Genomic DNA, 11,703 nt, shown 5'->3' on the forward strand with positions numbered 1-11,703 from the left:
TTGTATTATTTCAACTAACTTTTACTTTTATTTACAGTACTTTCAGCAAAAATTTTCAGTTTCAGCAAAATATGCGGATTCCAAATAGACTCTCAATGTTGACTTACTCATACAGCAGGACTGCAAAATTGTAAGTTCAAAAATTGGAACTCTGACTAACTAGATTGTTGTCTTGGATTCCTAAACTGTATACCATGACAGTGATCTAACTCTCCAAGGCTAGAATAGTACACAAGCTATAAAATCATGCAGGTTTATAACAAGAAGATTATTAAGTCAAACCCAATTACAGCAGGGTTTAAAGTAAAGCTAAATAACTCTTACACACAGTAACATACACATTACACGCACCATACATACACCCTTCTTTTTAACTAAAACTGTGAAGTCACGATTTCAATTAAAAACAAAGATGTGTGTAATAACCATTGCTCGTAAGTAAAATTCTGTCTAAACACTGGACCCGAGCTTAGTAAAAGTTGGTAACGATAGTAAATGATGGATGGAGATACACACAGCTGTAAAATGGCTTTGGAAGATACTCCGTGTGACCATGTTTTTGTCATTTTACTGTCAAAACCATTTTTTTTTTTTTTGATAAGTAAAAAGAGAATATTATTAATAAAAGAATAACAAGAAAAACACACAAAGTTCACTGTAGTGAACAAAGGAAGAAAGAAACAAAAAGACAGAAGCAGCCATTAAGCTATACTAATAGAGGAAAGAAAATCCAAAAGGGTGGAACAATCCGAATAGCCCTAACAACGAGACCAATCGAAGAGGGTCCACTGGCAATGCTCTAATAACTGAACCACTGTTTTTTCCTTATCCTCAAAAGACCAACAATTCCGTTCAGTCCAAATAATCCACATTAAACATCCTGGAACCACATCCCAAATATCTGAGCTACGCTTCCCAAACCAATGATACCAGCAAAATAATAAGTCCACAACTGAACCCGACAATACCCATTCCAACCCAAACAACCGAAGCATATACATCCACAAAGAATGAGCTATCGGACAAAAAAGTAACAGGTGATCCACAGACTCCACATTACAACAACACAAACAACAACGATTCGCCAAAGGAAGACCACGAAGCATAAGGTTATCCAAAGTTAGAATCTGACCATGGGCTGCTGTCCACATAAAAAAAGGCACCATTTTAGGAACCTTAACTTTCCAAATTCCTTTCCAAGGGAAAGTGGAAGGAGCTACATTACGAATCTTATGATAAAAGGACCGAGTATCAAACTTCCCACTGCCATTAAGATCCCAACAAAACCTATCACACCTCCTCTCCTAGGAATTCGGGTATGGATGAAATGAAGAAAGGAGTAGGAAGCCGTCAGCTCCCAATCATTGAAGTCCCTGTGAAAACTAAAACTCCACACTTTATCATTATCACCCACAGGAGGGCTTAACACCTCAGAAATACAAGCCTCCTTATTAGCTGAACACAAAAATAACTGAGGATAAAGAGTTTTGAGGGGAACATCACCAGTCCACTTATCATGTCAAAAAAGAATACGAGAACCATTCCCCACCACAAAAGAGAAATGCTTAGCGAAAGTTTCCCACCCTTCACTAATACTCCGCCATAACCCACAACCATGAGCCCTACTACAAGCTCTAGTGCACCAACCCCCTTTTCTTTCCCCATATTTCATGGCAATGACCCTTCGCCATAGATGCGAGGTTTCATGGCCATACCTCCAAAGCCATTTCCCTAATAGGGCCTGATTAAAAGGCACCAACTTCCGAATTCCTAAACCACCCAACTCACGCAGTAAACAAACCTTTTCCCAAGCTACCAAAGGATATTTGAAACACTTAACTGATGAACCCCACAAAAAGTTCCTTTGGATGCATTCCAATCTAGACGCCACAGCTTTAGGGATGGTAAAAAGGGAAAGGTAATATGTCGGAAGGCTTGAAAGGGTACTTTTCAGCAAGGTGAGTCTACCACCCTTTGACAAATAAAGCCGCTTCCAACCTAAAAGCTTCTTTTCCATCAAGGATCGGATTCCAAATAGAGGCTGTTTTATATGAAGTACCCAATGGCATACCCAAGTAAATCATAGGCAAACTGCCCACCCTGCATTGAAGGATATTAGCCAAATGCTGAATATTACGCACCTCCCCAATAGGGACAATTTCACTTTTCCCCGCATTCACCTTTAGACCAGTAAAAGCTTGGAAGCAAGTCAAAACTAGCCTAATAGAAAGAATATGCTCTCTAGAGGCATCACAGAAAAGAATGGTATCATCAGCAAATAGGAGGTGAAAAGCCATAGTCCTTCTAATAATTATGACATCCCAAGCAATTCTTAGTACCTCACTTTCTATTAGAATTTTAGAACTTAATTGTCCTCTTCAATAATTTTTCCACTGGGGACTAGTAAACTGCTCTAGAATGCTAATGTCCCAGTGGCTAATATTCGATCTCCCGAATCAAAGTGTCATTTTAAAAACGACACAAGTTTGACGCAAATGCCCACGTGAGAAGAAGATAGATACTATATAATCTAATAAATGGCAGCTGACTTCAGTCTTTACCATGTCTTTATGAAGAATCTCTCATCTTTCTTACATTTTTGCTCAATAGCAAATCTATAGCTTCATGATGAAGTTATGTATGTAGCTTTTGCAAATTACTTTATTCTGCACAACCTTTGTTCCCTACCACCAAAAATAATATATGTATGAAACTAATCTTACTCAAGATTATATTGAGTTTTACAGTACAATGACATTATCTAAAATACAGTAACTATATTTGTGACCAGAAAAGCCAATAAATTTTAAGCTTTTCCAATATATATATATATATATCTAACAGGTTATGATCAAATAGAAATGACAGATTGTAAGCTTTAAGGGGAAGCATATCAGCATGGCTTGGACTTTGGTATGGAAGTCAATGAGCAGTGACCTCACAAATCTTTTTTTCATTTATTTATATTTTTTCAAAAATTTGATTCCCTCCTCTGTCAGTAAGGAAATAGTGAAAAAAGAAGTCCCAACTCAACAAAAAGTGGGTCCTCTACTTCTTATTAAAACCGTGTGCTTCCCATTTTTTGGCTGGAACCTGAAGCTAAGTTTAAACTCTTTCATTCATGTAAATTAAAATATCTTCTGTGTCCCTGACCGCTGGTTTTAGTACTTGGGTACACATTTCCATTGCCGAATGTTGTACAGTTTTAGAATAATTCACCTTCACACATTCTTTTCCACAATTATCTTACGCACAGTTTTAGAATAATTCACCTTCACACATTCTTTGCCACAATTATCTTACGCGATAGATTGTAATTTGTTGTAATATGTATGAAAGTATGTGATACTTGAATTATTCATAGTTTTAATGTTATTTTTCAATGGCCAAGATGCTAAAAAATAGGTAATTTTGAAACCCAAAAGTCCAAAACAAGTTGGTGTCGACAAAAACAAGAGTGGTTACTAAACAAAGTAAGAAAATTACAAACTAAAATGAGTTATACGTTGTAGTTAGGTGAACTGCCCCATAATCCTTTTTTTTTTTGATAAGTAAAGGAAAATATATATTAAAGAAGAACACAGCCCCGTACATAGGAAATGTACTAGAAAGGCAAACACATCAAGAAACCAAATTACAATGATCAAACAAAACAGGAAGAGAAAAACAATAAAAAGATGGTATAACTAAACACCAACTGAGAAGAGTAAAAAAGAAAAAAGACTTAAACTCAAGAAAGGACCGTTCGCGACCCTCAAAGCTTCTAGCATTCCGTTCCCGCCAGATACACCACAACAAACAGTGCGGCACCATCCTCCATATAACAATATTACGATGACGCCTGAAGTTACAAGACCAACAATCCAACAAATCCACTACCCTTTGCGGCATCACCCAACAAATACCAAACAAGCAAAAGACCATACTCCACATCTCATAAGCCAAAGGACAGTGAAGGAGGAGATGATCTACAGATTCCCCACACCTTTTGCACATAAAGCACCACTCAAGGACAACAAAATGTCTTTTCCGAAGGTTATCAATAGTTAGAATCTTGCCTAAAGCTGCAGTCCAAGAGAAAAAAGCTACCCGAGGGGGAACCTTCGATTGCCACATCATTTTCCACGGGAAAGAAATGGCGGAAGAGGGGGAAAGGGAGTGATAATACTTGCTCACCGTGAAACCCCGACTGCTGGACAACTTCCAACAAAGTTTATCACAACCAACACCTCGTACCTTAGTGGAATAGATCAAAACCATACACGAATCCAAAGATTGTAACTCTTGATCATTCACTAAGCGACGAAATTGTAAGTCCCAAAAAATACTCCCGTTAGCATAGCACAAAACCTCAGAGACCGAAGCATCTCTTGTCCTACTAATATTATATAGATCTGGAAACGCCTCCTTAAGAGGACGATCCCTACACCACACATCCTCCCAGAACTTCACACGAGTACCATCACCCACCTCATACCGAAGGAACTTAGAAAAATTCAGCCAGCCTCTTCTAATGGACTTCCACAAACAAACACCATATGCCCCAGACACGGATTTTGTACACCAACCACCCCACTCATTCCCATACTTCGCCCCAATGACCCTTCTCCAAAGGGCATCAATCTCCACACCATACCGCCACAACCATTTTGCTAATAAGGCAGAATTAAACCTTCTCAAGCACCGAATGCCTAGCCCTCCATTCTTTACTGGCCTACATACCTTCGACCAATTAACTAAATGAAGTTTACGTTCGTCACCGATACCATTCCAAAGAAAGTTTCTTTGTAATTCCTCCATCCGCTTGGCCACCTTAACTGGAATAGGGAAGAGAGAAAGAAAATAAGTAGACAGGCTAGAAAGAGTACTCTTAATAAGGGTAACCTTGCCCCCCTTAGATAAATACAGTCTCTTCTATATGCCTTTACCATTTTTTATTTTTTATGGGTTTCTTTATACATAGTTATAAGTTCCATGAGCTTCACACTCCCTTATAAAGGTTCCCACTGAAATGGTGAAAACCCATAGATGAAGATATAGAGAGAATATTCAGCATTCCTTAATTGTAAGTTTTCATGTCTGTCCTTTTGAATTGTTCAGTGGACTCTGTGCCTGCTTCATTCTTAACTTCATGGGTTTTGTTTTGTCTAATTAATAGATATTTTTTCTTCTTCTAATTTTCTGCTTTATAATTGTTATTTTGAGTGACCCTTTTCTCCTTTAAGCTGGCATGTTAATGCAAGAATTAGTAATGACCACTTTACATTGTTCAAGATTTTTGTGGTTCTGGATTGCATCTGGTGTTACTTTACATTTCATCTGAACATGAAACAATGTTATGAAACAAACTAAAACATTTATTTTGTTGCAACTTGCTAAGAGCTAATGTGATGAAACTCACAGGTTAACTTCACTTTCTACATGAAAAATGAGATAGTACTTTTGGCTTATAAAAATTTGGTATACTTTTCCTTTCACATGATTTGTAACAAGTCTATGTACAGAAAAAGTTGCTTGACTCACGTGTCTTGAGTGTTCTTGTGGTGGTTAATAAATTTGGTGCTGCGGTATATTTTCATGGTAGATCAAATCCACTGATTGAAGACACATCTCTGCTTTTTCTCAAACGCTATGGCTACTGGTAGATCAAGATCTGTGAGGTATGTTTGCTCTAGCAAGGATCATGACGTAAAGCTGATAATATTTTAGTTATAGCATGCACTGATAATCACTTTGAGCATTGATCATCAAAAGTGTAGAGAATTTGGTATTCACAATTCCTTATTCAATATTGTACTGAAATTCTTAATATTTTGAACTTTCAGATTTCAAGATGATCTTGAAACTGCAAACTGTACACCACCCAATGATAGTCATTTGTTAATGCCAACTCATAACATCAATGATAAACAGGCACCTGATATGTGCCTGAAGAGTACTGAGGAAGATGCAATAGGCAAGTACTCTCTCGGAAGAGAACTTTCCAATGTCTTCTCTGAGGATTATGATGTGGTAAAGAAGATAATATTGGATCCTCGGGGACCTGTTTTAAACAGATGGAACAAAATCTTCTTGTTGGCGTGTTTGCTTTCTCTTTTCGTGGACCCCTTGTTTTTTTACTTACTAGTGGCTAAGGAAGAGGCATGCATTGAAAATATGGAGTCCCTTGAAGTAGCCCTTACTATCATTTGGTCAATGATTGATGCATTTTACATTGTTCAGATTTTTGTTAGATTTCGAACGGCTTATGTTGCTCCTTCCTCTCGAGTATTTGGGAGAGGAGATCTTGTTATTGACCCTTCAAAGATTGCTTCAAGATACCTTCGCAAAGGCTTTTGGCTAGACCCTGTGACTGCCCTACCCCTTCCTCAGGTATGTAGCTAGTTTTCTGTACATTTATGCTTTGAATATACCAAGATTGGAATTCTATTTCTTCTTGGGTTCTTGTGCACACATTTTGCTCGAAAAGAATTCATTCTTCTGCGTTCCTTTGCATTCAGAAAGTGCATCAAGGCCTGTTTGTAGGTATTCTTGGATACTATCCAATTATACTGTCAAAAAAGGACATGATTGACTCAACAAATAAAAGGGGGACACGATTAATTGATTAGTCCTCTTCTGATTTTCTAATATATGTTTTGAGAATTCATATTTTTTGCCCTTTGCTAAATTAAACTTACAATGCCACCATTACAGAGAATGCTAAGTAGGTTCACTAGACACAGTTGTAAACTTGCAATATATATATTTTTTAAATTTTTATTTGGATGAATGTAAACTTGTAATTCTAAACATCATAGCCTCATATGTTTAAGCTTCCATATTATGGCAGATATTGATTTGGGCTGCAATCCCAAATTTAAGAGGTTCAGAAATTACCCCTACAAGTATTGTTGTTCGCTTCCTTATCATTTTCCAGTACCTCCTGAGATTATATCATATCTATCCACTCACATCTGAAATTGTCAACGCCAATGGGGTTATGATGGAAACAGCCTGGGCTGGAGCTGTATACAATCTGATGCTCTGTATGTTGGCAAGTCATGTAAGTTACAATTAAAAATGACTTTCTTGACTGAGACTTGTGATGCAGTCAATAAGTACCTGTAAATGCTAAAGTATTTTTAGATAGTCTGCATTGTCTAAAAGATTTTATTCTGTTTAATGTTTGCGAATGTGGGATTTCTTATGAGCTTGATTGGTTTCTGTGATTAGGTCAGAATTATGTAAATTTGACTTCACTTGTTCTTTCTTTTTTGTTATTGTTGAAAAGGTTTTAGGATCTTGTTGGTACCTCTTATCCATTCTACGACAGGAAGAATGTTGGATGAAAGTTTGCAGTCTTGAACAACATGATTGCAAATATTGGTTTTTATATTGCAGTGATGCAGATAACCCTATAAGAGCTGCTTGGTTCAAATCCAGCAATATCTCAAGTCTATGTGATGGAACTAGTGACTTCTTTTAGTTTGGCATTTATGGAGAGGCAGTGACTTCTGGAACTACAGCCTCAAGGTTCAACAAGTACTACTTCTGTGTTTGGTGGGGCCTGAGGAATCTGAGGTAACTATCTCTTTGGCTGGACTAGACATTACAGTATGAAAACTGCCAACTGTTTCATTACGTTACTCATTAGTTGAAGGAAATATCCATCCTTACAAATGGTACTATTACAAGAGAGAGGATCAGTATCAACCCTGATAATAAATTTGCAAAAACCTCATCCTTTTGAAATTACTAGGAAGTTGCCCGCATGATGTGCAGATAATGCTATATAAGCTTTTACATAAGATGATTTTGAAAAATGTAGTACATATATTATAACACAAACGGTGAATATTTTCATTGCTAAAATCACCTACAATTATAGCCGAAACTTAAGAACAAGTAGGCATATTTTGTTCCCTACCATTAGTTGATCATGAACCCAATTAATTGCAAGCATATGTTGTACATGTCAGACTCGTTGAACCTATCACTTTTCATAGGAAATTTCTAACCAAGGCATTGATCTCATCAAGCATCCTCAATAATATTTTAACTATATATGGTAGTGTCAAGGTCACATAGTGAGTCATGTCTAGGCAAAGCACTTAGCCCATTATCAATCTCTTTGGCGCCTTCTCAAAAAAAAAAAAAAAAAAAAAAAAAAAAATCTCTTTGGGTGTGCAAAACAGGGTTTTTCTTCAACTATGTGACCTTGACACTACTATATATAGTTAAAATATTATTGAGGATGCTTGATGAGATCAATGCCTTGGTTAGAAATTTCATATGAAAAGTGATAGGTTCAATGAGTCTGATATGTACAACATATGCTTACAGTTAATTGGGTTCATGATCAACTAATGGTAGGGAACAAAATATGCCTACTTGTTCTTAAGTTTCGGCTATAATTGTAGGTGATTTTAGCAATGAAAATATTCACCGTTTGTGTTATAATATATTTACTACATTTTTCAAAATCATCTTATGTAAAAGCTTATATAGCATTATCCGCGCATCGTGCGGGCAACTTCCTAGTTGGTCTAACAGAGCGCCACATGGCAGAGCATGAGGTCTCTGCACATATATATATATATATATATATAAAGAAATATATTAGTGTGCATCAAATTCAAAGGGGAACTGAAGAGTTAAGAAAGAGAAAGAGGTGAATTGGATTTTGCTAAAGCAATAAGTAATGTGCATCTTTTCATTTTCTTAAAGGACGTTGGAATTTATTTTTCAAGTGAAGGCGATTTGGAAGGTCAAATGCAATAATTGGTCTAATAAAGCTCAAATAGAGCGCCGCATGGTAGGACCTCATTCTCCCCTGCATGAGTTCTTTGCATTTATATATATATATTGATTGATTAGAGTGAATTGAAATTTGTTTAGTAATAGTTTCATCTCAAATGCTATTAGAAACAAGATGCATTCATCCTTATGTTTATGCAATGCAATATAGAATGGTTTATATCAAATTTGATTCCACAATCCCCCCCCCCCCCCCTCCCCCCCTCTCCCCCTGGCTCTCAGAAAATGAAATTCACTCTCCCATGTTTCTTATTCTAACCAAATCTATCAATTTTGCAGCAGTTTGGGACAGAATCTCATCACAAGTGCTTATATTGGCGAAATAAGTTTTGCTTTTGTCATTGTGATCCTTGGATTGGTGCTTTTTGCACTGCTTATAGGGAATATGCAGGTAGGTCTAGCTGTTAGAGAACATCTTTTCAGGTCCTAGAAATTCATCTTCAGAATGTATGGCTCTGTGCTGCTAGTGTTAGGCCTCATAAAAGGTTCACACCTAGATAAGTTTATATGTTTTTATGCAAGGTTCATACTGTTCTTAGTTGATGCTACATTCAATTAATTTCAAGTTTCTTTGGTGTTCTTTAAAATCATTCCATTATGACAAAGAAATAGATGTTAAAACAGAATTGTTAATTAGAAATTGGAAGATCACTACTTTCAGCACTGCTCTGTTAAATTTTACAGTAAAGTTTCTAACTTAAGCTGCTGGATCTTGGATTTTTTTTTTTTTAGCTGACAGAATTCATTTTCCTTTGTGAAGGTTATTCACACACTTTCTCTATCAAAATTTTTAAGTCCTTTTTTGCCATTTATTTTGACAGATGTACCTCCAATCCATGACTATGAGACTGGAAGAGTGGAGAGCTAGGAGGACTGATACAGAACAATGGATTTATCACAGGCAACTACCATGTGACTTGAAGCAGAGTGTGCGAAGGTATGATCAATACAGATGGGTTGCAACTCAGGGAGTTGATGAGGAAGCCATTCCTAAAGATCTCCCCATGGATCTCAGACGAGAAATCAAACGCCACCTGTGTTTAGATCTAGTTCGAAAAGTAAGTTTTGGTTTCCTCTCTCTTTTCCATTAATAGAACAATTTTGTGAACTTCTCAACAAGTTACTTAAGCTCAATTCTTGATGGTGATTAAAGTAATCTATTTGTTATAAATAATTTACTAATGCATGGATGGAAAACAAATATCACATTTTCTGGTCAGAGTACAATGTATGCCTTGTTTCATTTCAATTCCTTGCTTTAAATAATACCTACATGACATACTATAGTAGTTACAATCAGAGAGATCCCTTTCTTATCTGTCTTTTTTTTCAGATTAAATGGGTCACAATGAACTTGCAATTACAAACAAAACAGTCATTAGACCTTATTCTGATTTTGAACTTCTTGTCACAAATGTAAAACAGGTACCACTTTTTGATCAAATGGATGGCAGGATGCTAGATGCATCTGTGAAAGGCTGAAACCTTGCCTATGTGCACCTAGCACTTGCCTAGTTCGTGAGGGTGATCCTGTCAATGAGATGCTTTTCATTGTACGAGGCCACTTAGACTCTTGCACCACCAATGGTGGTTGCACTGGTTTCTTCAATTCATGCAGCATTGGAGCAGGGGACTTCTGTGGTGAAGAATTGCTAACCTGGGCCCTGGACCCTTGTCCAAATGTTGTGCTTCCTTCATCTACACGCACAGTAAAAGCCATCACCGAAGTTGAAGCTTTTGCTCTCATTGCTGAGGACTTGCAGTTTGTAGCAGCCCAATTCCGCACTCTGCACAGCAAGAAACTCAGGCAGACACTTAGGTTTCACTCTCACCAATGGAGGACATGGGCTGCATGTTTTATACAAGCAGCTTGGTTTCGACATAAAAGACTGAAAGAAGCAGCTGAGCTCAAGAAGAGGGAGAGTCTGGTGGCATCTGTGCCTAAATCTGCACTAGAAGAGAGTTCATCCTTCCCTCCATATGGGTCAAGCTTTACAACGTATGCAGCAAAATTGGCAGCAAGCACTAGGAGAGGTGGAAGCAAGAGGTGTGGGAGTCAATTTGACATTTGAAACTCATTACAGAAGCCAGTTGAACCTGATTTTACTGTTGATAGATGAAGAAAAATCCTTGTACTTTGTGAAGTGCGAAATATCAGTATATATATATATATATATATATATATGTATTTAGTTCTCTTTTGTGTTACCTTACTATTCTGCAGGTTTGGGCACAAAATTCATGGCAATGCCTTAGTGGTTAAGTCTTTACATTGATTATTCTCATGTAGGTTTTGTTGCTTAGGCCTTCTTTCATTGTTAAGAATGATTACTTAATAGGGTATTCTAGGTTATTGTTTCTCATCTTGTATGTGCGGCATCAGTAATGGATGTAACCACACTTATTCTTTATTCTTCTTTTCCTCCTATTATATTGTTCTTTTGTTTGGGAGATGGGAAAATAAAACATAGCCTGTGTACTTCTTGTTGGATATTTTTTCTACTCCCTTATTTGTCTGAAATGATCTTGCTCTACTAGCATCTTTGGTGTTAAGAACAAACAAGGGTCATGTAGCAAGCACACCCACAGAGTGATCACAAGCAATTTGAATATTTACATGAGACAATGTTTTGCTGGAAGAAAAAGAGTGAAGGAGAGCAGTCATGGCAACATCTATCTATTGATGAACCAATACTGGAGAGGCCTAGACAATAAAGAATTTAACATGTGACAATGTTGTTCAAAACTATTCTCCAACTTTCATTGACTTGTGCTAAAAAAAAATTATTAAAAAAAAAAAAAAAAACAACTTCCATTAACTTAAATGGTAGACATGAAAGCTAGAAACATGAGGCTCTGTGAACCACTAGAGTTGTGGACTAGCCTTTGAGAAAATTTTCGTAC

At 36.9% G+C, this 11,703-nt stretch overlaps 1 pseudogene across 1 annotated transcript; it reads left to right on the forward strand.

Annotated features, from left to right (window-relative positions):
• The first annotated feature begins 21 nt into the window (after nt 1-21).
• Nucleotides 22-11,337, forward strand: LOC115968158 (annotated as a pseudogene). Its single transcript, XR_004086680.1, has 8 exons — nt 22-130; nt 5,585-5,660; nt 5,826-6,372; nt 6,833-7,045; nt 7,274-7,563; nt 9,079-9,190; nt 9,621-9,857; nt 10,225-11,337. The product of XR_004086680.1 is annotated as a protein CNGC15b-like (transcript).
• The last annotated feature ends 366 nt before the right edge of the window (nt 11,338-11,703 follow it).

Source organism: Quercus lobata, chromosome 11 (genome assembly GCF_001633185.2).
Source record: "Quercus lobata isolate SW786 chromosome 11, ValleyOak3.0 Primary Assembly, whole genome shotgun sequence".
Lineage (NCBI taxonomy): Eukaryota > Viridiplantae > Streptophyta > Magnoliopsida > Fagales > Fagaceae > Quercus > Quercus lobata.